Source organism: Alligator mississippiensis, chromosome 12 (assembly GCF_030867095.1).
Source record: "Alligator mississippiensis isolate rAllMis1 chromosome 12, rAllMis1, whole genome shotgun sequence".
Taxonomy (NCBI): Eukaryota; Metazoa; Chordata; order Crocodylia; family Alligatoridae; genus Alligator; species Alligator mississippiensis.
This window is the reverse complement of record NC_081835.1, coordinates 43462626-43487387: the sequence shown is the minus strand read 5'-3', so window position 1 is coordinate 43487387 and position 24762 is coordinate 43462626. Positions and strand designations below refer to the sequence as shown.

The 24762-nt window shown below is 50.7% G+C and overlaps 1 long non-coding RNA gene across 1 annotated transcript in view; it reads left to right on the top strand.

The window, feature by feature from the left end:
- Positions 1-24762, top strand: part of LOC109281861 (uncharacterized) — a 59386-nt gene that overhangs the window by 21190 nt on the left and 13434 nt on the right. Inside the window, exon 2 of the long non-coding RNA XR_002088651.2 lies at positions 23180-23248. This is a non-coding gene — a long non-coding RNA (uncharacterized LOC109281861). The remainder of the gene's footprint in view (positions 1-23179; positions 23249-24762) is intronic.

Here is a 24762-nt window from a genome sequence, read left to right as displayed (position 1 = left end):
CGCCGTCCAGTATCAGCATCTCTTACCATTTCTAGGATACCATAGATTGGTGTCCAATCACAGTGTCATGGGATGGGGTCCCTAAGGATGGCCGTGATCTCCTAAGGCCCCTCGACCATGCCAATTTGGCCTGATGGGCACCCTTTTTTCTCGCCCACCACGTCTTGATGTAAATGTAATGTAGGGAAGCTACCTTCACGCCCGGTTGGACACGGTCCTGATGGACTTCCCTGGACCCCGTGGGTACCCAGACTTATGGGCTATATGTGTGGCTCCAAACTGCCCCTTTACCATGCCCCAAGCTTCGCAGATGGTATTGCTGTTTTTTCTCTTCAGCTTTTGTCTCGGCGCTGGGCTCTCCACAGCCCTTGTCTTGGCACCAGGCTCTCCGTAGCCCTTGTCTCTTGCCTCTGTCTCTGTGCCCCTAGTCTCGCGCCCTCACTGGTGCCAGGGTCTATGCACCCCAAATGCCACGCCCTCACTGGCATCAGGTTCTGTTCACCCCCTGAATGCTGCACCCTCTGGCGCCGGAGTCTGTTCACCCCAAAAACTGCGCCCCTCTGGCCCCAGGGTCCCCACACTGTAGTGGGCCCCCAATGAGGCCTCCTCCTTCCCCAAATAGCCTCACCCAAACCACCAGTGTTATAAAACAACAACCAAACATAAGCCCCTGGGCTATAACATAACACAAGCTGCATAAGGTGTGCTCTGCCCCTTTACATTACTAGGAGCAGAACTTAGTCAGGCCTCTTCCCTTCACTTACTCTAGAAGGGCTCCTTCCCCCTTGGCCACTGGCTGAGAACTGCCTCCTAGTCCCCATCCTGAGGTTTATATGGGCCCAGGGCCCTGCCACTTCTGGCCAGCTGACCAGGTGCAGGTGCAGGCTAATTTCCTCATTAGCTAGCTGCCATGGCAACCTGCACCTGGGCTCCTGTCTGGCTCTTTGGGCTGTCCCCAGGCAGTTTCTGCTCTTCTAGGAGCAGGAACCTAAGTGTTAGACACGCTCTAATAGCATCTCACATGCCAGATGTGGGGTGACTTCCATTAACAGCTCACCTTGGTGCTCCATAACTCGGAGGTAAACCCACTGGCATTCGACCCTTTCCTTCTCACTGTGGAGGCAAGTCATCTTCGCTGGTGTTGCCTGGTCACCCCATCGGGTTGGGATGAGGTCAGCCTGGACTAACAACTGGGCACACCCTGAGTTCAAAGTGGCCTGAATGGGGCAGTTCCCTATCTATGCTGTCATGACAGGGCGGCACCACACAGCACTGTCTCCCCGAGAGGCATAACTACAATCCATTGGTTCACCACCGTCTGTTTCTCTGTCTCTTTGCATGTCCTTTTGGAGAACTATCGGGTCTCCAATGTTCCACAGGACCGCTCAGACACTCCTGCATAAATGTCCCATCTTCCCACACCAGAAGCGGACCACTTCTCTTGGTCCATTCGTAATAGGGATCTGTTTTTTTTCAACCTCGCAGGGTTGAGTATTTCCAGGGTTTGGTGCTGGTTTCTCTCAAATGAATATTGTCTCGGATGCCACAAAGGCCTCTGCCAGCCTTAATGCCTCCTCACAGTTGGTCGGTCTGTGCTGCCAGACCCATTGCTGAGTGTGTTTGTCTAAGTCATTCTGGAATTGCTCCAGGAGTATTTGGTCAGCCAGAGTGTCTCAATCATACTTGGCTGGGTTCACCCATTTGTTCAGGATGTCTCGTAGTAATTGCATCAGGACCTGGGGTCGTTTCTCATCAGGGGCCTTCTTGGTCCAAAACTGTTTCCTGTAGTACTCTGGATTGATCTCAAGCCAGTATAAAATAGCAGCCTTAACCCGTTCATAGTTCCTGGCTTCATCAAGGGCCAAGGGCCAAGGCCCTGTACGCCACCTGTGCTTTACCAACTACAAGGGCCCCCAGCTGACTGGCCCAATATCCCTTCTTTAGCCCTGTCATAAGGGTGTGATGTTTGAATGCTTCGATGTATGCCTCCGGGTCATCATCTTGGGTCATTCTGTGCATCTTAACTGCAGTTAAGCTATGCTGCAGCGAATCTTGTTGTCGATCCATCATTTGCTGCTGTGCATCTCTTATCTGAGTAAGGGCCTGCAGATTCTAGCCCAGGAGGTCTGAAGGGGTCATCGCTGCTGGCTGCATTGTGGGATCATCGGCTTTCCATGGGTCCCCTTGCAGGTTCCTGGCCAGTGCACCACTTTGCCCCTGCCTGGTCTCATATAGGTGCTCTCTCATATAGGCAGCCTTCGAGTGCACACCCAGCTCCGGCCGAGGGGTATGTCCCCAGGCCCTGGGTGTTACGTCATGTTCCACCCCAAGGGAGACCCCAGCACTCTCCTGCCATGACTTAATCTTCTTTTCTTCAGTGGTGGGGCCCCTTCTCGCAGATTCTTGTGGACTGGGTGCTGCCCTCTACAGGCACTCTTGGGGCTTGACCTTCCCTACACTGCAGCCATGCGCCAGCCCTCAGGACTGCCGGATGATGGTCGCCAGCCTGTCCCCTTTTGATGTCCTCATCTGTTCCCTTCTCACCTTGTCCATCCCTGGATGACTTGTTTGCCCCAGATGACTCGTCCACCCCAGATGACTGTGAGGCATGGGATCATCTCTGTCCCTGCATCTGAGCTCCCTCTGAGGCTCCTGCAATGCTGCCTCAGTCTCTCTTCATGACCCGGAGTCCCTTAGAGGGTCCTTCCCTGGTTCGGGCTCCGTGTGCCCTCAAAATAAAATAAAACAAAAGAAAGAAGCAAAGGATAATCGGGGTACAGGCCTCTGCCCACCCCACTCATGGGTCTGGTGTCTGTAGCCCTCAAGATCCCTTGATGCCATCCTTTGGCCTGGCTGTCCTGCCAAGCCGGGTTTGAGAACTTCTTAATGTAGATGAGACACCTCCAGTGGGTCTCCATCCTGCCCCTTCCAGAGCTGTCAGCCCTTCCGAGTTGCAGCCCAGGGAGTAGCTTCACCCTTAGGCATTGTTGCTGCCTCCCCTGCCATTTCTCCGCCGCTGGCTTTTGAATCTGCCAGGTGGCGGTTTTTTCTGATGTCATCTGCCGGCGCTGCTCCCAGCTGGCAATAAAAGTGGCTGATGAACCACGCGGGCGGCCCTTCTCAGCACAGCTCCGCTTTTCCTAGGGGTGGTAAGTATGCCCTCTTTTCAGGGCTTTCCATCTCTTTTTCTGGGTGGGTCAACCCTGCCTCAGGTCCCGCCATGGGAGGCCATTCCGGTGCCTCTGCTTTTGTCTCCCTGGGACAACGCTCAAGACCTTCTCTTCATTAACTGCCTCCACAATATATGCCACCATCTTATCACAACATCCTTGCTATTAATTGCTAAGTACATGATTTTGCCATTCACACACCATTCCAGAAGATTATCTAAATCTTTCTGTATAAGCATCTAGTCCCCTTTCATACTGGCAGTATGAATCACTTCGAACAAGGGTGCTTAAACCCTGGCCTGCAGAAAAGATTCAGTCCATGGAGTCACGTAATCCAGCCCATTGTCCTCCCTAAGGGTCCAGAAATTTGGCAGCAGGGGAGTGGTGACAATTAACAGCGTCACTGTTCCCCCTGTGGCAGAATACCATCTCAGGCTCTCCCCAACTCTGCTGTCTGCTATCTGACAATTTGGTTACCATGGTCACTGCAGAGGGCAGACACCTCTGGCCCCATCGGCTTCAGGTAACCCTGAGTTGTAACCTGAGCTGGATACATTTCTGAGGAAGGCAGAAACCTGCTCCCTTTGCCTATGTGACTGGCCTCACACACCTGGGTGGGGGACTTAAACTCCCTATTGGTCTAAGCAATGCCAACATGACAGGGCTAGAGACCCTGTCACTCTAACCAGCAACCAGTGATACTTTTCAAATTGCCAACAGTTGCTGGCCTTCATTGGATCAGGTAAATAAGGTTATAAGGTCTATATAAATTAAGGACTGCCCAGGAAGAGGGGCAGCAGCCATGATGAGAGCTCTCAGAGAAGCTGGACCATCTGAAACTTGCTCTGTCTCTTGAAACTCATGGTCAATGAATTGCTTGCCTCCAGAGGAAATCTCTATCTGCCTCTGGATACTTATGAGTAAGCTACTTGAGAACTAACTAGATATATAGTTTGCAGTAACACAGATGCATAATCAAAGGCTACCATACCACTGTTTGCTCTAAGGTATTTCTCTGATATTGCTCTACCCTGTACCCTACACCAAACCTATGCCTTGTAACCAATAAAGTTCTCCTTTGTACCTAACGTGGGAGACTTATTAAGAGTAGGTCTAGATTATGCCTTGGGGTCCCCTTGGTTCGGCTGACTAAGGAAGACCACTATTTGTGTTTCAGACTGAGGGAAGCACCCCAAGTTCTTGCAGTGGGTCAAGTACCCTTGAGGACTACTAGGGCTGTGTTTCCCAGAGGGCTCAGGTCTAATATCAGTCCAGACTCTGGCTGGTGGTGGCATTACCCTCAGGCTTGTGGGTGTGCTCCAGGAAGGGGGTTGACTGGGTGTGAGGCACCTCCAGGGCAGCACTCAGAGCCTGAAAGGTGGTCGGGCACAGTGAGGCAGGTGGCTCAATGCAGGAGCACCCGCTACTGGCCCGCCACACCCCCACCATCACATTTCTAAGCTCCAAGGGCCAGATGACATGGCTATTAATCACATCTTCCTCTGCAGCAAGAAAGAAAAGGTGGTTTCCCTCTTCTTTATGGGATCCCTTCAAGTATTTGAGGACTGTTATCATGTCCCCTCTTAAGCGCCACTTCCAGAAGCTGAACATGCTGTTACAACCACCAATGTCCTCAATTATATCTCCATCCTGATCAAAGACTGAGGCAAGGTCTCTGTTCAGTTCTTGGGCCAGGCCAGGTTGTCCTTGATCTCCACTTCATCTTCAGCCCAGTGCGGCTCCACTTCTTCCCTTCTGGTTCTCTTTTTTTTTATATAACCAAAAAAATCTTTTGCTCTGCTTAATATTTTTCATGAGGTCTAGCTTAGCTATTTTCACTTTGTTCTTGAATTTTAACTGCAAAAAGGCATTCCTCCTCATTTATCAATTCTATTGTTTGGGGATACAACCAAAAACCCAGCATCAATCCTATTGTGTTGCTTATACATCCTCTGCTTGCTCTTAATGGCTTGTCTGAAGTGTGTCTGTTCATTCATGTTGGTCTGCAGTCCTTCCCTACCCATGTTTTCCTTTGTGCTTGGGATGCATTGACAATGCCTGGTATTTAATACCTAAACTTCTTAGTAGGGCGAGTGCCAGAGCACCTAATCAGGACAGTAGAGATACAAAGTCACAAACCAGAGTTAAAGGGGACTGTGGTGATCAGAAGAGGGGATGTGTAGGATTTGTCCCTTATCCACTTGCTGACTCTAATAGTCCCCCCTGTATTGGACCTGCTTTGCCTTAGCTTCCTGCTAGTGAGCAGAGGGCAGGGGCTCACATTTCTTAAAGGTCTGTGTGACCCAAGGGAGCAGAGTAGCTCATTGTATTCATCCAGAGCAGTGATTCTCAACCAGGGTGATGCTTTACCTTGGGGTTTTGTCAGGGTGCCACTCAATCCCAGCACTGTTAGGTGTACAAACACCTACACATGATTCGCAAGCTAAACTCAGAGACTTTGAATAGAAATCCAGAGTGTCACAAACAGAAAGAACACAGCAGGTCAGAATGAGTTATTTGCAACAGCAGACTCCCTCTAACATTTTTTCCTATAGTAAAAAAAATAAAAGTGAAAACTAAGAAGTGGGGCTTCCTTGGGTGGGGGTTGAATCTAACAAGGGTGGATAAAAACAGATGTTGGTTTATCCTAGGCCTGATGATCTTAGGCTTGATTTACATCATTGCATCAAAAAGGGGGTGTGGGGTGTTACTCTCACCTAGCTCACAGGTACTTCAAGTAGGACAATGGGCTTGTAAATCTGTAGGACCCCCAAGGTAAAAGGCTGTGTCCTGAGAGAAATCCACAGGGTTTTTTTTTAGCTGTTGACAACCAGGGTTGCCCTGTCTGGAGCCAGGATAGAGGTGCAGGTGTAGAGCCTGGCAGGAGAAGGTTCCTATCCTGCGAAAAATGCTGGGATTCAGTTTTCTGGGGCCTTGTGTGTGTGAAGTGAGCCAAGGAATCAACATATTTTTTGCAAATAGAAATTCTGGAAAAAAAAATTAGTTTAGATTAATCAAACTATTTCACTTAATTTGGCTTCTTACTTGATTATTGTGTGTACATTTGTCTTTGTCTTTAAAAAAAAAAGAATGTTACTGTTAAGGGGAGAAAAAGTCTGGTTTTTTGCTTCAAAATAACAGGTTGAAACATTTTAACAATCCTGAGCTCCCCCCCCCCCTCCATAAATTAGAGTAAAACATTGTTTAAATCATCCCACCCTCATGGAAAACTTGTTTTACCAAAGCACCAGCATTGGTCAAACAAGAAAATTGCTGACCAGCTCTGTTAACAGATCCAGCTCAAGAGCTGAGTTGATAGACTTGTTCCTTTAGCCCTGGTGAGTGTGGTTTGTGTGTCCTGGCTGCAGTGATCCTGGTTACACTCCAGAAAGGTTCTCTAACCTGCAGTGTCTCTGCCCACTAAGGGATGAGTCTGATGAACTTCTAGGCCAGGGATGCACAAAGGGTATGCCATAAGAGTGGTAGAAATGTGCTTTGAAAAATGATACGTGATCAGAATCAGATCTGGCCTGTGGAGTTGCATCATCTGGCCCATGGGGCCCTCCATGAGTTTGGATGTGTTACAGTGGGGGAGCAGTGGTAATTAGTACTGTTACTGCTGCCAAATTTTTAAGCTCTGTGCAAGGGTATTGGGCCCTGGCTGGGTTGCAGGCTCCAACACCACTCATCCAGCCCATGGGCGCATCCACACATGCAAGCATGTGCACTTGCAGCAGCTCAAATAGAAGCGGTGCAAATTTGAGCCGTGGCTTTTTGTCTCAGTGCACGTGCCCGGACATGCACTTTGGTGTGAGGCAAATTGTGCCATTGGGACAAAATAACCCTGCCTGGCTCCTTCTGGATCTGCAGCCAGGGGGAGCTAGAGCCCAGGGCTGGCCCATCAGTACAAAAAGCTGCCTTGTCAAGTAGCTCAGGGCTACTCCATCTCAGGAGCTTCTGGGACCCAGCCAATTGGTACCTGGGGACACTACCCCTTGTGCCAGCTGGACTCCTGAGGCAGCCCTGAGAGTTCCCTGCACCCTTTACCCATGGGAGCAGTTTGGCAGTGCAGGCTGTGACCTGCTGCGCACCTGCCAGACCTGGATGGAGACGGCACAGCCAGTAGATGCATCTGTCCCTCTGGGCCAGCTACCAGTGGGTTGTGGCTGCAGAGTTGGCCTTTGTGTGGCACTACTGCCATGTGTGCCCCCTGCCCAGCCATCTGGGCAGCTATCGCCTGCAAGATGTTCCCTGTGTGGTGGCCTGCTTTGAACTGTCAAAGCACACCCTCCTGGCCCCAAATGGCCAGGAGGTCAGCCACTTCCAGCTGGGTCCAAGGTGCCATCTCTAAGCAGACTCCTCTGCCTGGGTCCTGCAACTTGCCTCCCTAGCAGGAATTCTGGTGTTCCCTATTTGAAAACTGAAATTCCCTGATAAAGAAAATCCCAAAGTCACTCTGTAAAATACCCTGAAATCCATGATTCTCCACAATTAAAACAGAAGACCACTATATGTATGTATAGAGAGAGTGAGAGACAGAGATCAGTTGGGCAATGTTTTATTGATACAAGTTTCCCTCCATTTATGTGGGTTCTTTATATGCAAATTTGCTCTTATGCAATGCAGACATATAACCCATAATTCATTGTATGTGAGGTAAATTCACTCTTATGCGATCAGCCTAGAACCCTCCCCTGCCCAAGCAGGTAAGTCTGTGTGGGGAGGGGAAAGGGCCGTGGCCCCACTCCCCCTGCCCTGGGTGCAGCGGCCCCAGGAGTGGCCAGCACCAGCTGCCTGCAGCCGCTGGGATGCACCGTGCTCTGCCTGTCCCTACTCACCTCTGCTTCCAGGCTGCGCCGTGCCCTGGTGCGGGCAGCTGGTGTCAGCTGCTCCTGGGGCCACTCCAGCATGGGCTGGGGTGAGTGTGGACAAACGGAGCCCCAGGGGATGCGGGGTGCAGCACTCACCCAGCCCCAGCTGCAGCGGCCCCATAAGCAGCCAACACCAGCTGCCTGCACCAGGGCACGGTGCAGCCCAGGAGCAGAGGTGAGTGGGGACAGCCGCCAGCTGCTCCCAGGGTTGCTGCAGCTGGGGCTGGGGTAAGCGTTGCTCTGTTCCCACTGCTTTGCTACCTTGTGCAACCCCAGGAGTGGCACCCCTCCCCCCGCCCCTTCCCTAGTCCCAGCCTCACTCCCTCTCTCCCTCACTGCCATGGGAACCTATCCCTATTTGTTACACTTTAAAGTAGGTTCGATTTATGCAAATTTGATTTATGCACCATTCTCCGGGAACGCATGCACCTACAGAGCCCCAACAGGGGTTACAGCCCCCCCATAGGGTCCACAGCCCCTCAACAGGGGTTACAGCCCCGCCACAGGGGCCACAGCCCCCCCACAGAGGTCACAGCCCTCCAATAGGAGTTACAGTTCCCATGACAGGGGCCACATACCCCCTGCAGGGGCTACCACCACCCATCTGCAGGGCCCACATGCCCCACCCCCACTTGCTCCCCCAGCCCCCACACTGCTGCCCTACCTGGCCCCATCCCCCGCTGACTCATGCAACACCCCCGATGGCTGCCCTACCTGGCCCCAGCCTCCCGGCACTTAAAAAAAAAAGCAAAAAAAAGCCTTGTACTCACCAGCAGGGGGACTGTGGGGCCTTGGGACAGGGCCTTGGGACAGAGCACCCTTCTGCAGTGGTGGGCAGCAGGGCCTGGCCCCGGCTGCCTGGCACCCATACTGCCACTGACCCTGCTCCATTGGGCAGGTGTGGCTGGGGTTGGCAGGGCATCATGCATCTCCTGCTGGGGCTGCTGCGGGTGTCACCTGGGCTCCGTGCTGCCAGGGGGCTCTGCCACGAGGCTCCAGTGACCCCGAAGGCAGCTGCTACTGCTGGTAAGTGTGGGCTTTTTTTTTGCTTTTTTTTAATTGCTGGGATGCTGCAGCCAGGTGGGGCAGTGATTGTGGGGGCTGGTACAGCATGTGTGGCCTGGCAGGCCTGGATCTGCACAACTGCTGTCTCAGTCGAGGCTTGTGCTGTGTGAAGGATTATTGTCTGGAGAAAGGCAGCTGTGGCACCAGCAGCCCTTGCTGGCTTCTGCGAGTGTCCTTTTGGCCTTGCTCTGCAGCTTCTTTGTCATTCCAGCCCCCCAGCCCCACAGAGCCTCCCCTGAGCAGGCAATGACAGTACAAGTTAGATCCAGGTATGGCCCTAGCCACCCTGGTGCAAGTTCACTCCTTGCAGCATACCTCCATCCGGACCTGCCATACATACCCCTGCCACCCTACTGAACCCGAGTCTTGATTCCACTCTTCCCTGCGGAAAGGCAGCTACATGCTGCCCTGACAAATAGATGTGTAAATAGCATGAGGGCCTTCTGGCCACAGGATTTTAGAGAGGTCTTGAGGGTCCCTCTCCTCTGACCAGAATGCACAATTGATTTATCACTGGAGGACATTGTCTGACTAGCTGTTCACCCCTTATACAGTGTGTTCAGTTGCCAGGGGCTGCAGTTTGGTTTCTATGCAGTACTTTTCCTGTTCCTAGAAGACCTCAGAACAGAAGCAAACACAACCACTGTTCTCCAGTCAGTTCTGGCTCTCACACTGCCTCTGATTAGTGACTGGCTCAGGGCCAGAACTCAGGAGCTTAATTCTCCATGAAGTTCAACTCTAGATGCCAGCTCAGGTTCAACCTATTTCTACTGTGTTCTCTTTGGCCTCAGACTGGTCCTTCATACTGGCAGGGTCACCCTGCCCTTACTCAGAGCAGGATCTGTCCTGAAATTTTTCTGTGAGATGAGTGTTGAGAGGGTGGCTGCTGTAGAGTGGGCCACAGCTAGAAAATGCTGCAGGCTGCATACAGCCCAAAGGCCTCCCCATGAGTATTGTGATTCTCTCCCATTGCTTCTTTTCATGGATGGAACTAAGATTTTGAAAAAGAGGGTACAGATAGTGTGGTACACGATCACATATAACACAATGTGCCTTCTCCAGTTTAAAAAATCCTAAGCCATTACTAATATGCTTGGGCCTTCCTTTCCCTTCTCATGTCCTTGTGACAAGGTATTTAGCAGAATTCATAGAATTGTTGGAATCTGACAAGGCTACACCATGAATGCCTCCGCTGTGGCCTCAAGCTTACAACCTCCAGGCTTTCAGTCATTTGCCTTAGTGCCCACACTACCCTAGCCCTCCTGCTAGGGCCTAGGGTTATAGTATTCAATTGAAGATCAAAGCAAAAACGAATAACTTCATAATACAGAAAAACAATGCACATTTCATACTGTTCTCATGTTCCCCACCTTTTCCCTTCCCCGCTGCTGGTGTGTCTAGGAATTCTGGGCTTCTGTTCCTTCCTATAGCTTCTGCCACCTGCCCTTGTGCTGGGGGTGGACTGGCACTGCCTCCAGTGTCTGAGGACTTCATGAGTGTCTGCATGGCATATGTCCTGCCTTGGCTGCTCACAAGATTGGATAGCCTCTGTAAAGGAACCAGTGAATGCTGTAATGACCTTCCAATTGGCTTATCATTGGGATGTAAGCCTGGGACCATCAGTGCTAAATGCTTTATCTTCCCTTCCTAGATCTAAAGGAGTAACTCTTCTTGCTGGTTGTAGTAGTAGTAGTACTGTTACCTTCATATAAGAATCATCCACAAGATGTCACCAAAGCTATTGTTCTTGAGTGGATAACACTGGGGTTTGCTAGAGAGTGGCACTGGACATTTCACTTCCAAAAGGATGGACACCAAAGGAGGGCAGTAGGGAGCATCACTCCTCAGGGGTCGTAGCATGTTCCTAGTCTTAGTAAACACTGCAGCCAATCTGGGAGGATCTACTCTGATTTCTACACAAATCCCCTCTCTGCTGCTGGAGTGCCACCAATGCCTGTCAGGAGCCTATGCAGCAGTCATGAACATTATGTGATACTGCAGTGTCCAGTGGTGGAATTCCCATCTTGGCCCAGCCCTCCTTTGCAAAGAGACTGGCACAGGGGTGAACAAAATACGGCCATTCTATCTGGCCTACGGGGCCCCTAAAAAATTTAGAAAATTAATATTTATTTGCTCCTAGATGCCTGTCAAAGATGACAGGACCCAGGGGCAGTAGGACCCAGAGGAAGCTGGTGGCAGGACCCAGCAGCAAGGCCTGCCCAGCCCTGCCCCCCCAACCAGATTATTAGCAGTAAATATTGGCAACAGGTATAGACAGCTATACCTTGTACAGGAGAGATCGTGTAGACAAAAGGGGCGGGGATATAGCTCTCTGTCAAGGAAAGCTACACGTTCCTGCAAGCTGACATTGGCATCCAGGGTGGATGACTGGAGACCCTCTGGGTTAAAATCCGTGGTGAACATGGCACAAGGGATACAATGATAGGAGTCTGCTACAGACCTCCTAACCAAGATCAAGAGCTCGACCAGGAATTCGCCAAGGAACTGGCTGAGGCTGCACACTCCTGGTGCATGGTTGTCATGGGAGACTTCAACTACCCAGGCATCTTGTGGGAAGAGCACTCAGACAAATCCGAATGATCACAAAGCTTCCTCATGTGCGTGGATGAGCTCTATCTGGCTCAAGAAGTCTGTGGACTGATGAGAGGCAAAGTGCTGCTCGACCTGATACTAGCAATGGGGGATGATCTAATCAGTGACCTAATGATCAAAGGGAAGGTGGGAGACAGTGGCCATGAGTTGATCACCTTCACCATCTGCCATAAAGCTGGCAAGTCAGTCAGCAATGCAGAAGTCCATGACTTCAGGAAAGCTGATTTGACAAGCTCAGGAGGCTTGTTGGTGAGGCCCTAAGGGACCATGACCTGAAGGGGAGGGGAGTTCAGGACGAGTGGTTACTCTTCAAAGGAGCAGTCCTGAAAGCACAAGCAGTGTCTATCCCATTTTGGAGGAAAGGCAGCAAAAGGGCACAGCAGCCCCCTTGCCTCTGCAGGGAACTTGTAGACCTCCTGCATCTAAAAACAAAGATCTATAAAGGATAGAAGACTGGATCCACCCCAAAGGAGGAGTATTGTGCACTGGTCCGGACCTGTAGGGAGTGAGCCAGGAAAGCCAAAGCTGTGACTGAACTCCAACTGGCTACACGTATCAAAGACAATAACAAGTCCTTTTTTAGATATGTGGGGAGCCAGAGGAAAAGCAAGGGTAACATTGGGCCCCTGCTAAACCATATGGGACAACTGACAACCAACGCCCAGGAAAAAGCCAACCTGTTTAATGGGTATTTTGCGTCCATTTTTCACCAGCCCCAAGGGACAGCCCTGCGCAATACGGTACGGGACAGCCAGGGTGAAGGAGAATTGTTACCCTTTATCAATGTAGGCCATGTAAAGGAACACCTTGAGAGACTGGACACCTTCAAGTGAGCTGGCCTGGACAGTTTACACCCCAGGGTATTTAAGGAGCTGCCAGGCATCATAGCTCAGCCACTGGCACAGATCTTCAAAAACTCGTGGTGCTCAGGTGAAGTGCCCAAAGACTGGAAGAAGGCCAATGTGTTACCTATCTTCAAGAACGAGAGGAAAGTAGATCCAGGGAACTACAGGCCTATCAGCCTGATCTCTATCCCAGGGAAGATCTTGGAAAAAATTATTAAAAAGAACATTCTTGACAAACTGGCTGATGGCAACATCCTGAGGGGTACCCAGCATGGGTTTGTTGTGGGTAGGTCTTGCCTGACCAATCTCATCTCTTTCTATGACCAGGTGACATATCACCTGGACAAGGGAGAGGAGATTGATGTCATATATCTTGATTTTAAAAAAGCTTTCGATCTGGTACCCCACGATCATCTCATGGAAAAATTGGCCAACTGCAGCCTCAGCTACATCACAGTCTGATGGCTGGGGAATTGGCTCCGAGGTCGGAACCAGAGAGTGGTAGTAGATGGAAGTAAATCATTGTGGTGCGCCGTGACTAGTGGTGTCCCCCAAGGCTCCGTCCTTGGGCCTATACTCTTTAACATCTTTATTAATGATGTAGACGTTGGTACCAGAAGTGGACTGGCCAAGTTCACTGATGACACCAAACTTTGGGGTAAAGCATCCACACCTGAGGACAGGATGGTGATCCAGGCCGACCTAGACAGGTTCAGAAAATGGGCGGACAAAAACCTGATGGTGTTCAACACCGAAAAATGCAAGGTACTCCACCTTGGGGAAAAAAACCCCCACAGCACACTTATACGCTCGCTAGCACCATGCCCGAAAGGGACTTGGGGGTCATGATTGACCACAAGATGAATATGAGCCACCAATGCAATGTCACAGCTGGTAAAGTGAGCAAAATTCTGGTTTGCATCCATAGATGCTTCTCAAGCAAATCCCAGGATGTCATCTTCCCACTTTACTTGGCCTTGGTGAGGCTGCAGCTGGAGTACTGCATCCAATTCTGGGCTCCACAATTTAAATAGGATGTGGAGAAGCTTGAAAGAGTCCAGAGGAGAGCCACGCGCATGATCAGAGGACAAGAGAACAGGCCTTATGATGAGAGGCTGAGAGCCATGGGACTCTTCAGCCTGGAAAAGCACAGGCTCAGGGGGGACCTGGTGACTGCCTATAAGTATATAAGGGGTGTACATCAAGATCTGGGGGAACGCCTGTTCACCAGAGCACCCCAAGGGATGACAAGGTCAAACAGTCACAAACTCCTCCAAGACCATTTCAGGCTGGACATAAGGAAGAACTTCTTTACTGTCTGAGCCCCCAAGGCCTGGAACAGACTGCCTCCAGAGGTGGTGCAAGCACCTACTCTGGACTCCTTTAAGAGACATTTGGACATTTATCTTGCTTGGATCCTAGGGAAATCGATTCTGTGCCCAAAAGCAAAGCTGTGTATGTGCTGGAATCAGGAGTGGGGACTGCAGTGCTTGTAGACACCCCCACCCAAGCTTTCCTATACCTACCATGAGTAACTGGGCAGTGAAGGCAGTGGAATGGGCTTCAGCCAACTGAGCAAGTACCTAGCATTCCTGGTGCGTTTGTGGCACTCATACTGTCACCTTTACTCCCACGAGCATTGGCTGATGGAATCTATTGAAATACCCCTTTGGCAAATGCAGTGTAAATTGGGCCCAATGGTACAGCACACAGATGTCTCATTTCCAATCATGCAGTGGCCCACTGCTAAAATCCAGCTCAAGCACAGCCCTGCTGACTCCTTTTTATCATTGTATGGAGTCTCATATATGAGGTGTAACATCAGGGTCTGAACCCTGGGTGGCAGTAATGGCAGGGGCTGGGTCAGCTGTGGCAGCTGGTCTAGCAGCAGCAGCTGCTATTCTTGAACTCCATTTAAGAGTAGTGTAAGCTAGTGCCCCCATTACCCACTCTTGTTATACTACCAACTCCATTGCATCCATATACCTTGAACTTTCTCATGCCGTGATCATACGTATCCTGGAAGGCAGGGACACTCTACGGTTCTCATGTCATGGTGGGAAGCTGAAACAGAGAGGCTGCATGTCTTGCCCAAAGTTACACAGGAAGATTAAGGACTTAGACCTTGAGACCTGGTTTTAAGCTAGAACTGTAGCTGCTCTTCCACCTGAGACTTTTAACTTGCATGATGCTGCTTTATTCTTCTCTGGTGCCTTTTGCCCAAGAACCTCAGTGAATTACAAATGTTCTATGTTGGGTAGTTATAGAGCTCCAGTTGGCCCAGGTTCTTAACTCTTGATGGTCCTCCACCATGTGTGTTATGACTCCTTTAACAGATGGGGAAACTGAGGCACAGAATATGATGTGGTCTTGATGCACATGGCTGGCAGAACTGGAACTTGAGGCCATTACTGTGTTGCTCACTCTATTCCCCAATCCATGTGCCAGGGGATAGAAACAGGCTCTTTTGTGATGCTGCCTGACTAAACCTGCAGCACAATCTGTCCCCGTCTCAGGGCCTGAATTTTAATCACCAGTTTTTTTTTATCAAGTTCTGGCCTGCTGCCCCATTGAACTCAGCTTCCACACAATGCAGGAGACTCTGATCACCAGCATGGGGGCAGAGGGCGGTGTGATCATGAGGATAGGGTGTGTGGAGAACTAGTTCAGTTATCCGAACACAAGCAAAGGAACGTTGGCTTTGTATTAACAGGTGAGAACTAGGAGCAGCTGGAAGCTGCAGCCAGAAACCCCAATAGAAATAAAAGTCTAAGCCTTGAGTCAAACACAAACAAGTGGCAGGCCTCAGAGCAGTCACCTTGCCTGGAGGAAGGCGACAGAAAACAGCAGAGCTGTTGGTTCAGTGAGACTCACTCAGGCAGCACTGAGGAGCCAGGAGACTGAGGCAGCCTTGCGGGGGGTCCTGACCGGAAGCAAAGGGCAGAGGCAGTTTCCAGCTGGCCGGGGGATTGCTGTTTGCCATGCAGTCCCTGCTGCAGAAACCTCCTTCTGTGCCAGGACGGGTGAGGGGAGATTGTGCTATGTGAGAAAAGGAAGAACTAACTGTATGGGGGGGCTCTACTGCCTCAGAGGCTTCATGCCTTCCCTCAAGGGTCCAAAGGAGGGGCCCTCCTTTCCTCTGACTAGACAAAGCCCTAGATGTGTGCAAGAAGCCATCTCACAAAACAGCGCTGGTTGTAGAGATCCTTTTCTAAGCATAGGTTAGCACTGCAGTCAAGGGCAAAAGCAATGCACATTCCAGGCTGTCTAGGTCCCGTTCCCTCCAGATGAAGTCACTGTGGTATGCTATGTAGAGCAACCCTGGGACTATTTGGTGTCCTCAGTTCACGGATAAAAACCGCTAGTCTCTGTGGGCCGCCACTGGGTGGGCAGCCGGCGTGTTCCGACATCCACCGGATCTGTGTCAAGGAGCAGGTCCAGCCGTGGTCTTTCTGATGTCTCTAAAATCTAGGCGCTGCCACTGGGTTTTGGCAGCCAGCGCCTTAAAAACACCAACTGATTCCTGGGGACAACAAAAAAGAAAACAGGGCGTGCATGTGCAAGGTCATAGGGCCAAAACAAGTGGGGGGACACCAAGCAGAGCACCCCAGGGAAGCCGCAGGCTGGGGAAGAACACGGCTGCCTTGTTGCCTCGTGGCTAGCCTGTTTGTTCCACCTCTGCTTCAAGGGCACCCCTGGCTGCTGGCCCTTCTGTGGGTACAGGTCCAGGGGATGGGTCTGAGTTGGGCTTTATGCAGTGAGTAACCTGGGTGACACTGCTCTGCTTGTGCTGGACATCCCATGAAGTCAAAATAACTGGTCTGCATAGCACCCAGCACAATTGGGCCCTGATTCTGTCTTGGGGCAGGACTCTCATAGTAATGATGCTTGATCAACAGTTCCTTGATTCCCACATCTGGGCTTGGAGATTCAGTGCTTTTAGGATGGTCAGGGTTGCATCCAGACTCTGTTCTTTGCCTTGCTCAACAAGCAACTCTAGCTGCAAGAGCATTGTAGATTGTCTGGATGCAAAGGTAGTGGCTGTGTTTTGCTTGTAAAGCAGGCAGCTGCTTTTGTGATTTCTCTTGTCATTGGCTCTGCCTGCTGTGACCCTCACCTTCCTCTACCACTCACTCCTCACCAGACCCCTGTGGGGATAGGGCTTATGCACAGGCCCAGAACCAAGCACCTGCACCTGATGGAACTCAAACCAGAGCTTTGAGAAGAATAAACTGATCTTGTAATTGGGCTGGGCCCACATGCCTCGAGGCAGGACAAGCTCTGTTGCCCCCCTCCCCAGTGGAGCAGCAGAGTGAAATTGAGGTGATCTGTGGAGTAGCAGACACTGAATATTTGACATGTGGGAAATACCTCTCTCCTCCCTGCCCATCACTTAACCCCTAACCCACCAGGCTCCCAGATCCCCCTGTCCTCATGTTATCTATCTACCTAGCTGCCTGTTGGTTTGTCTGCTGCCTGTCTATCTCATCTACATACAGTGCAGTTTCTTTCTGTCCTTCTTCTCCCATCCCATATTTTACAGACCACCTGCCTGCAATCTAAGCTGGGAGGAAACAGAAGGATTTTGTGAAAGTCAATTTATTCCAAAGTTGGAAGAAAATTATGGGTGTGACTTGTGCTCCCTTTTGTTCCTTGCTAACAAGGAGACTTTAAATGCAGTGCCCTTTTCCTGCAGTCTGAGACATGCCAGAGAAAGCCTTCTTTCCCATTACTCCTAGCAGTCACAGCCCAGATAACAGCTTCAGCAACCTGGAGCACGTGTCAAAAACAGTTGCAAATTCTTCAGGTAAATGCATATTGCTTTAAACAAAGGACTTTTTTTCTCTATCACAGCTCTGCCAATACACATCAGTCCAGATTTGCCACCCTCCCTCCCCATCCTGTGTGCCCCCACACAGCTCTGCTGATTATAGTTAATCCCAACCCCACAGCCCACCCTGCTGTCCTGGTGCTGGGCTCCCCACACGCAGTACTGATGGTGTCCTGCACTCTCCCCCCAGTCCCCTGCCCTCTCATTCTTGTACTCCTCCCCTAGATGTATTGGTGCCCCTCACTCCCACCTCACAGCCCCAGTCTGGGACTCTACCCACGTACAGTCCTGCAGATGCCCTTCAGTTCTCCTTTGCTGCCTTCCTGCTATTCCAGTGCACAGAGGTTCCACTAATGACCCCAAAATGAGCACTCCCATGGACCTTGCCAGGATTAGCACATGTGAATGCTCCTCCAGGTGGAACCGCAAGGAAGGGTGAGCTGGAGATCTTCAGCAGGGGGTGCTGGAAGAGCTGGGTGAGCTGTCTGGTCCAGGCTGCTGGGATAACATTAAATGTACCTTGTAGAAGTTTGTGTAGATCCCAGGGCTGGGATCTGAGGCATAGAGAGGGACAGACAGGGAGACCCAGCTGCCCATGGCCCAACTGCTACAGAGCCACTGAAATGATCAACCACATCCTCTGGCTCTGCACCTTGCCAAGGAGGTAAGGAACAGGGTGAAGCAGCTCTGTGAGGCGGTTACCACTGTCAGCCCGCTGACCAGAGAAGCGGCACTGTATGGACACCTCGCCAAACACCAGGGGAACTCTTTGGCCTGTTTTGACCAGTTTGCGTCCTGCATCAGGAGCACCCTGTGGAAAGCCAGGAACCTCCTGATGTACAGGCATACAGATGTAGAGGTGGTAGACTGTGTGAAAATGGCTCTGAGCGTACTCCAGACCTACTACTGGAAATCAGTAGTAGAAGATGGAGAGGATGTAGCCAAATTCACCTAACACAGAGACACTTGGCATAGGATCTTCCAACTCCCACCAGCAGGGAAGGGGGCTGTGACAGCAAGGAAGAGGAAGAGACAAATGGGACTCAGGATAGTGACAGCAGTAGCGAGTCCTCCAGCGGGAGCTGGAGCGACAGCAACATGGACAACAGGTGAACTGAGTCTGTGACCCCACAATGTGGGGTGACATCTTCTATGCCATGTATCACCATAATATCTCAGTATCTTCAGATAGTGTGGGAGGTGGCACAACTTGCATCTGTCCTGTTTGCTAGGGTCCCTGCTGCATCCCTTTTTGGCTGTGTCGTGCATGCTTACTGAGCCTCTTGGAGCTTACCAACTGATCGGCATGAGTGCTGCCATATCCTTCACTGCCACAGATCCAGATCCCAGGGAATGAATGCTACCTATGCTTGCCCCCACGTTTTTACTACTGCTAAGTTTGGTGGTGGCCAAAGGGGTGGGGCATGAGTGGCAATGGCATTCACCCCTGGGTTTCACTGGCAGCCACACTGCGGATCTGGTGAGCTCAGAGCTTACAGAGCATGCACTGCACAAAGGAAGGGGGTATGGCCACACCCACTTTGCACCTCCCCTCTGTCTGACCATGAACTTAAGCAAAGTGGCCCAGGGAAAGACCTACTGGAGGTGTCCCAAGTCTCTTGGGCACGTGGTAATAATATCACCATTGGACACCTGTAAAACTGGGTTAAGGAGAAGACGAAGAAGCTGGTCACCTCACCTGGGAGGGTGTGTCTTCTCAGTTCACAGCTGCCAACTACATGTCTAAGCAGCCTGATTGGCCCTAACTGACGGTGCTTTCTTGTTTTAGCAGCTCTGATACTTTTTAAGTACCAGGTTTCTCATCTTAGCTTAGCTGAGAGCTATAGTTAGGAGCAAGGCAGTACATCCCCACTCTGTGAACCACATGGCACTAAGTTCAGTTTCTCTGGTCTATGATACACACTGTATCCAGACAAAATTGCACTATTAGAAATGCAGAATCACTGCAATGCTTTCAGTGGAAAGACTTGAGATGGACCCTGGGCATGTACCTGCCCTATGTTTTCAGTTGTAGAAGTCTTTTATTTTTTAATCTATTTACTTAACAGGTGGAGAGGAACTGCCTTCACAGATCAAGGGCATGTGCCCTGCTAAAGGATTGGGAGCCAATTGTGATCAAGTTCTTAGGGGAGGGAAGGGGGCAGAGTCCTGCAGCTTCCCACTGATTGGTTGCCAATGAGAGGGCTTTCATAACCCCAGGTGGGGAGCCTGAGAGAGCAGGCTCTGGAGCTGGGCTGGGGGCATCCTGCGAAGAGGGAGGCCATGTGGATGGGTTCTGCTCCAGTCTTTCCTCCCCTCCCCTCCCCTCCCCTGCCCTCCTGCCAGGCATGTGTGCCAGCCAGTGTCTGATGTCAGAGGTGACCATGGTAACTCATTATATTCCCAGATATAGTAATTTGCTGGATCACCAGGTATGTTACACAATCAGATGGCCAAGGAGCTCTGATGGAAGCTCCACGCAGCCTGGATTGCATAATTGCTTGGGTGAGTTCCTACAGTGTGGAAGCGAAGTCTTTCCTTATGTGATACCAGCCAATTGCCGGTCAAGAATGACAGGGGGTGGAGCGGGGGGGAGGGGTCTGGGATGGAGTGCTGCCACCTAACCCTCCATGCTGCTGCTGTTCTGCCTCTTGCAGGGAGAGGGGCGGAGGAGCCGAGACGCTCCCCCACCCTCTGTCCGGCCCTCGGAGCGGCTTCGGAATCATAGCCACACTCCCCCACGCTTAGAGTGCTCTGGTTGGCTGTTTCTGTCAGCCAATCAGAGTGCAAATAAAGCATTCTGGACAGACAGACAGACAGACAGACAGGCTAGGCTTTTATAATATTAGAATTGTCTGGATAGTCTGAGTCAGGCAGGAAAGTTGTCCTGTGAGCACACATATACCTTACAGCACCACGACATCAGTTCAGGATTTGTGACCTTGCATTAAGTTCTACTAGAGGCCCTAAAGTGAGCTGCCACCATACCACTGGTTAGACATATAGAGATACAGAGAAAGGCTCTGCCCATCTCCTTAAGTGCTGAAACAGGGCCCTATGGTTTCCATTATAAGAAAGAGAGGGAAAGGCCCTTTCAGAGGGATAAAACAGACAGGGAGGCACTGCCCTCCAGCAGCTGGGGGCAAAATCGCTCAAGTTTCAGAGGACAGCAGAGCTTGTGGAAGAGAAGCCTAGACCAAGGGAGCAGACAGTGTGAGTAGCCTTGGGGAAAGGCTAGAGTGAAGATACCCAACTAGGTCCAAGCAGGCTAGAAGTCAGGCTGCAACTAGTCAGGGCTTATTTGAAGGATTAAGGGCTGATTTAGGAAGAGGCTGGTGCTGGGAAGGACCTGCTAAGGGGGTGGGACTGATAGAAATGAGCCCTGCAAAGATGAAAGCAAACCCAAGAGGACATTGCAGGGGTGGGCTGGCTGTTAAGCTGTAAGAGACCACACACCAGAAGAACAAGAAGTCTCTGCTGTGTGAGTTGCTTTGCCCTATTAGCAAAGGCTTAGCCTCTAGGGACCTGCCTACTGATTTAACATCTAGATGTGGCAGGTGAGTCAACTGGGGAAACTGAGAAGGAGAAGAAGGCCTGGTTTGTACAGGGACCTCAAGGACTGCAGTTTGCTTGGAGAAGGGGGCAGCAGTGGGTGGTCACAGTGCTCAGAAACAAGGTCTGTGGAAACTTTTGGCACTGTTGGGAAGGAGATGTGAACACTATGTGGTTATGTAATACATGAAATTACTCACCTCCTAGCAGGAGGATTGGCCAATGCCAGCATCCCGGGCCCATGTTAGGCTGCTGGGTGGTCCAAGCATGATAAAATGAGGATCCTGCCCTGGCTCCCCCTGACTCTTTGCATCATATAAGCCTTCACTTGTGCTCAGTGGTACGCAGCCCCAACTGAGAGATCCAGGACCAGCTGGGTAGTAGCCACTCCAGCTCAGAGTCACACTGGCAATGGGGACAGCTGCTTGTGCTGGATATTTTCTGAGGACACAGAGGCCTCCATTATTCTGTGATGAGCTGACCCTTCTTCCCGGTATAACTCACTCGCTTCCTTTTGTGTTTCCTTTTTAATTCATTTGCCTTGTGGAGCATAATAGATGCTTTATCCTCCTTCACCATGACTGGATTATGACTGATCGGTTTCTGTGCTGTATTCTGCATCCTGGGACTGCCAGTCACCTCAGTGGAGACCATGGCTTGTGTAGAGAGACCACAGGCCTGGCAGTGCCACTGGGGGCTGGTGTTGGAGGCTTTTCCCATGGGTCCCAAAAACTTAGTGTTGGAAGAGGCTACATGTAATCTTGGCTGCAAAGCATATCAGTTTCTATCTCTGGAGAGGCAGATCAAGCAGAACGGGTACAAAGGCTGATACTTCCAGCTCATGAGATCATGTGCCCTGAACTGTAGCATCCCCTTTGGGATCTGAATTCCTTTCCCTGCCCTGCCCTCCCCCACCCCCAGCTGGGTCAGAGCCTCTCCAAGATATTTAGATTATAAGAAAAGCAAGCATGTGGCTAAGGACAGCTAGCCAGTATAGGATATTCTCACACATGCAGAGAATAGTTGCAGAACATGCTGGATGCCCAGATGGACACTGTGCAGGATCTCAACACTGAAAGAAACACACTGTAGACTCCTTGGAAGGATGGCTGGATGGACATGATTAGTCTATCAATCCAGTTTAGTGACACATGAGTAACCCATAAATTCAACCAAATAGGCAAAAAAGATATTACAAGTCTATAACCAAGAGATGACACCAATGGTCTCAATACATGAATTCCTTCATGGCCACAGCATTATCTGAAAAACATCCCTCCCCAGATCTGGCCTTAGGGAAAATGATGCCCTCGGTGAACTTGTATTTTGGTGCCCCCCTTCACCCTTCCCTCAACTCAGCAGTGCTGCTGCAGGGTAAGACAGGCGGGCAGGGGCATGGGGCACAGGTCCAGCAGGGAGGCGGAGTGACATGAAGTGCCAGGCAGGTGGGTGGGCAGGCACTACTGCTGCTGTGCAGGAGCAAGGTGAGCAGACTGGAGCAGGTGCAACCCTGCCCACATGTGCCCGGCCCAACTTCTGAGCAGTGGCTGGAGATGGGTTGGACTGGGCACTGCTCCTCCTGCACGGGGTGGGAGGAGAGTGCTGCTGTGAGCTCAGGCTGCATGTGTGTATGTGTGTATGCGTGTGTGTGTGTGTGTGTGGCACCCCCCTGATAATGGTGGACTGGGTCGCCCATGTCACCTACCCCTAAGACTGGCTCTGCCCCTCCCTCCACAGCTACAGCCTCCCCAAAGCTATGTTACACCTTCACAAGTAAAGTGCCAATTGTGTGGGGAGGTGCATGATTGCTCATAGGAGTTGGACCTAGGCTGTGGACCTTGCTGCCACTAGAGAAAAAAAGTAAGCACAAACCTCTTTAGTTTAGAGCCAAATGCAAACTATGTTTCCTGAGGTAAGCTTTTATGTGCACACAGACAGTCCCCAACGCACACACAATATAATCAGTTCTCACTCTGTTACGCACATTGTACCTGATCTTGCTTGTGCATACATATGCAAAAATAAACTCTCTCAATCCTCTCCTGAAGGATGGGAAGGAAGAGGGAAGGATTCCTGTGTTAGTTATAGGTTTAAACACTTGGCAGGCAGTCTGTTAATATGAGTCAGAAGAGTAACAGTGATGGCAATACTTTGCTCTCATGAAGCATTTATCTTTAGTAGATCTCAAGATGCTTTACAAATGAAGTCAATACCTCCTTTTCCATTTTACAGATGAGGAAACAAGGCTCACAGAAGTGAAGAACCTGGACAGATGGGTGTATGGATGCGTGCCTGCTAGAGGTATGAATGAACTCAATCAATCAGTCTATTATGAAATAATTCTTACAAAGGAGCTCATCACCTCCTGGTGATTAACTTACAAATTACAAAACCGTTGTGCTGAAAGTGGCTGTTGGTTGCCATCAGTGGGAGCTTTTCTATCTGCAAGCAGTCACAGACCTTCTTAAAGCCAATGGCTTTGCCTGCCACTTCCTTCAAGTAGTGTAGTAAAAGAGCTGTAGGCAGTGAGGACCACTGCCTAGGGCACTAAGCTGCATGGCAAGTTAGAGCTGAAACACTTGGCTTATGGGGCTTTCATGGTTACAAATGTAGGAACTAGGACATATGGGTAGATTCAGTTGTCTGTGCTGGAGGCAGAGAAAGGCAGAAGTTGTATGCGTGACTGTGAGAAAAGCAAACAGAATGATGCAGCTTCTTGGGAATGGAGTGTATTGGAGAGTCAGATGGGGGGTTTGTGAGCAAGGCCATTGCCGTTTGATTCCACTGCATTTAGCACCCCAAGCAAAGTTGGCATGAAGTGGTGCCCAGCTGGGGTATGCACATACAAGAACAAGCAGTCTCCACGCTTAAGTGCTTGCAGTCTTGTCCAAGACAGTAGGAGCTGAGGCCAGAGCTCAGAACCAAATGATATGTCTAGAACTCCATACCAAGGCCTTGGCCAGGGCTCAGCACTGCCTATCCAGCAGGTATGCCTCTGCATGTCAGACTGTGAGCTGGCATTGACTCTGAAGGGTCCCTTCTGCGTACCCTGTTCCATGGGTGACGGACTGTTGGTGGAAGTCACAACAAGGGCTACACAAAGCGCTGCTGCAGTCTGACAACTGATGGCAAAAATAACTAGTGTGGGATCTGCTCAAACAGAAATGAACTTTTTAGACTTTCCCACTGAAACAAAAGAGGGAACTCTGAACTTTGTTCAACACAAAATATCCTGTGTAGCTTTGGCCACTCCTAAGAAGAACATCCAAACAGGGGCTTGGCTATGCCAGGTCAGCAGTGGCTCTTCCCTATGCCTTGTCCGCTCAAATTCACCGTTGCTCCAGATTCAGAAGCTTGCCCACAAGACTGCTCTGGATTCATCCCACTTGGGACCTACCAGAGTGGGAGGACTGGGAGCAGGTTTGAAGCAGAGTAGCCTGACAAGTGAACTCCCAGCTTTGGAGTGCATCAGCTGACTTGGGTGAGTGTGGCTGGCTTAATTTCATTCCCCTTACCATGCTGTATGCTGCCCAGCCCTCCCCAGTCCCTGTATGGATGAGTCATGTTGCCCCCTGGGGGCTGCCCCCAGAGATAATAGCTCTCCTCCTCCTCTGAATGCTCAGAGGTTTCCTTTAGCTCAAGGGCCCAGAGGTGCATGGTTCTAGTGCTCACTCCCTGCATGTGAGAGACTGATATCATAACCATGTCTGTCGCCTGCAGCACCAAGTCAGTTCAGTGCCCTGCCATTATATGCACCAAGCTGCACTGACATACTCTGCACCCTGAATAGCAAAATGCAGCTGGACAGACCAGAC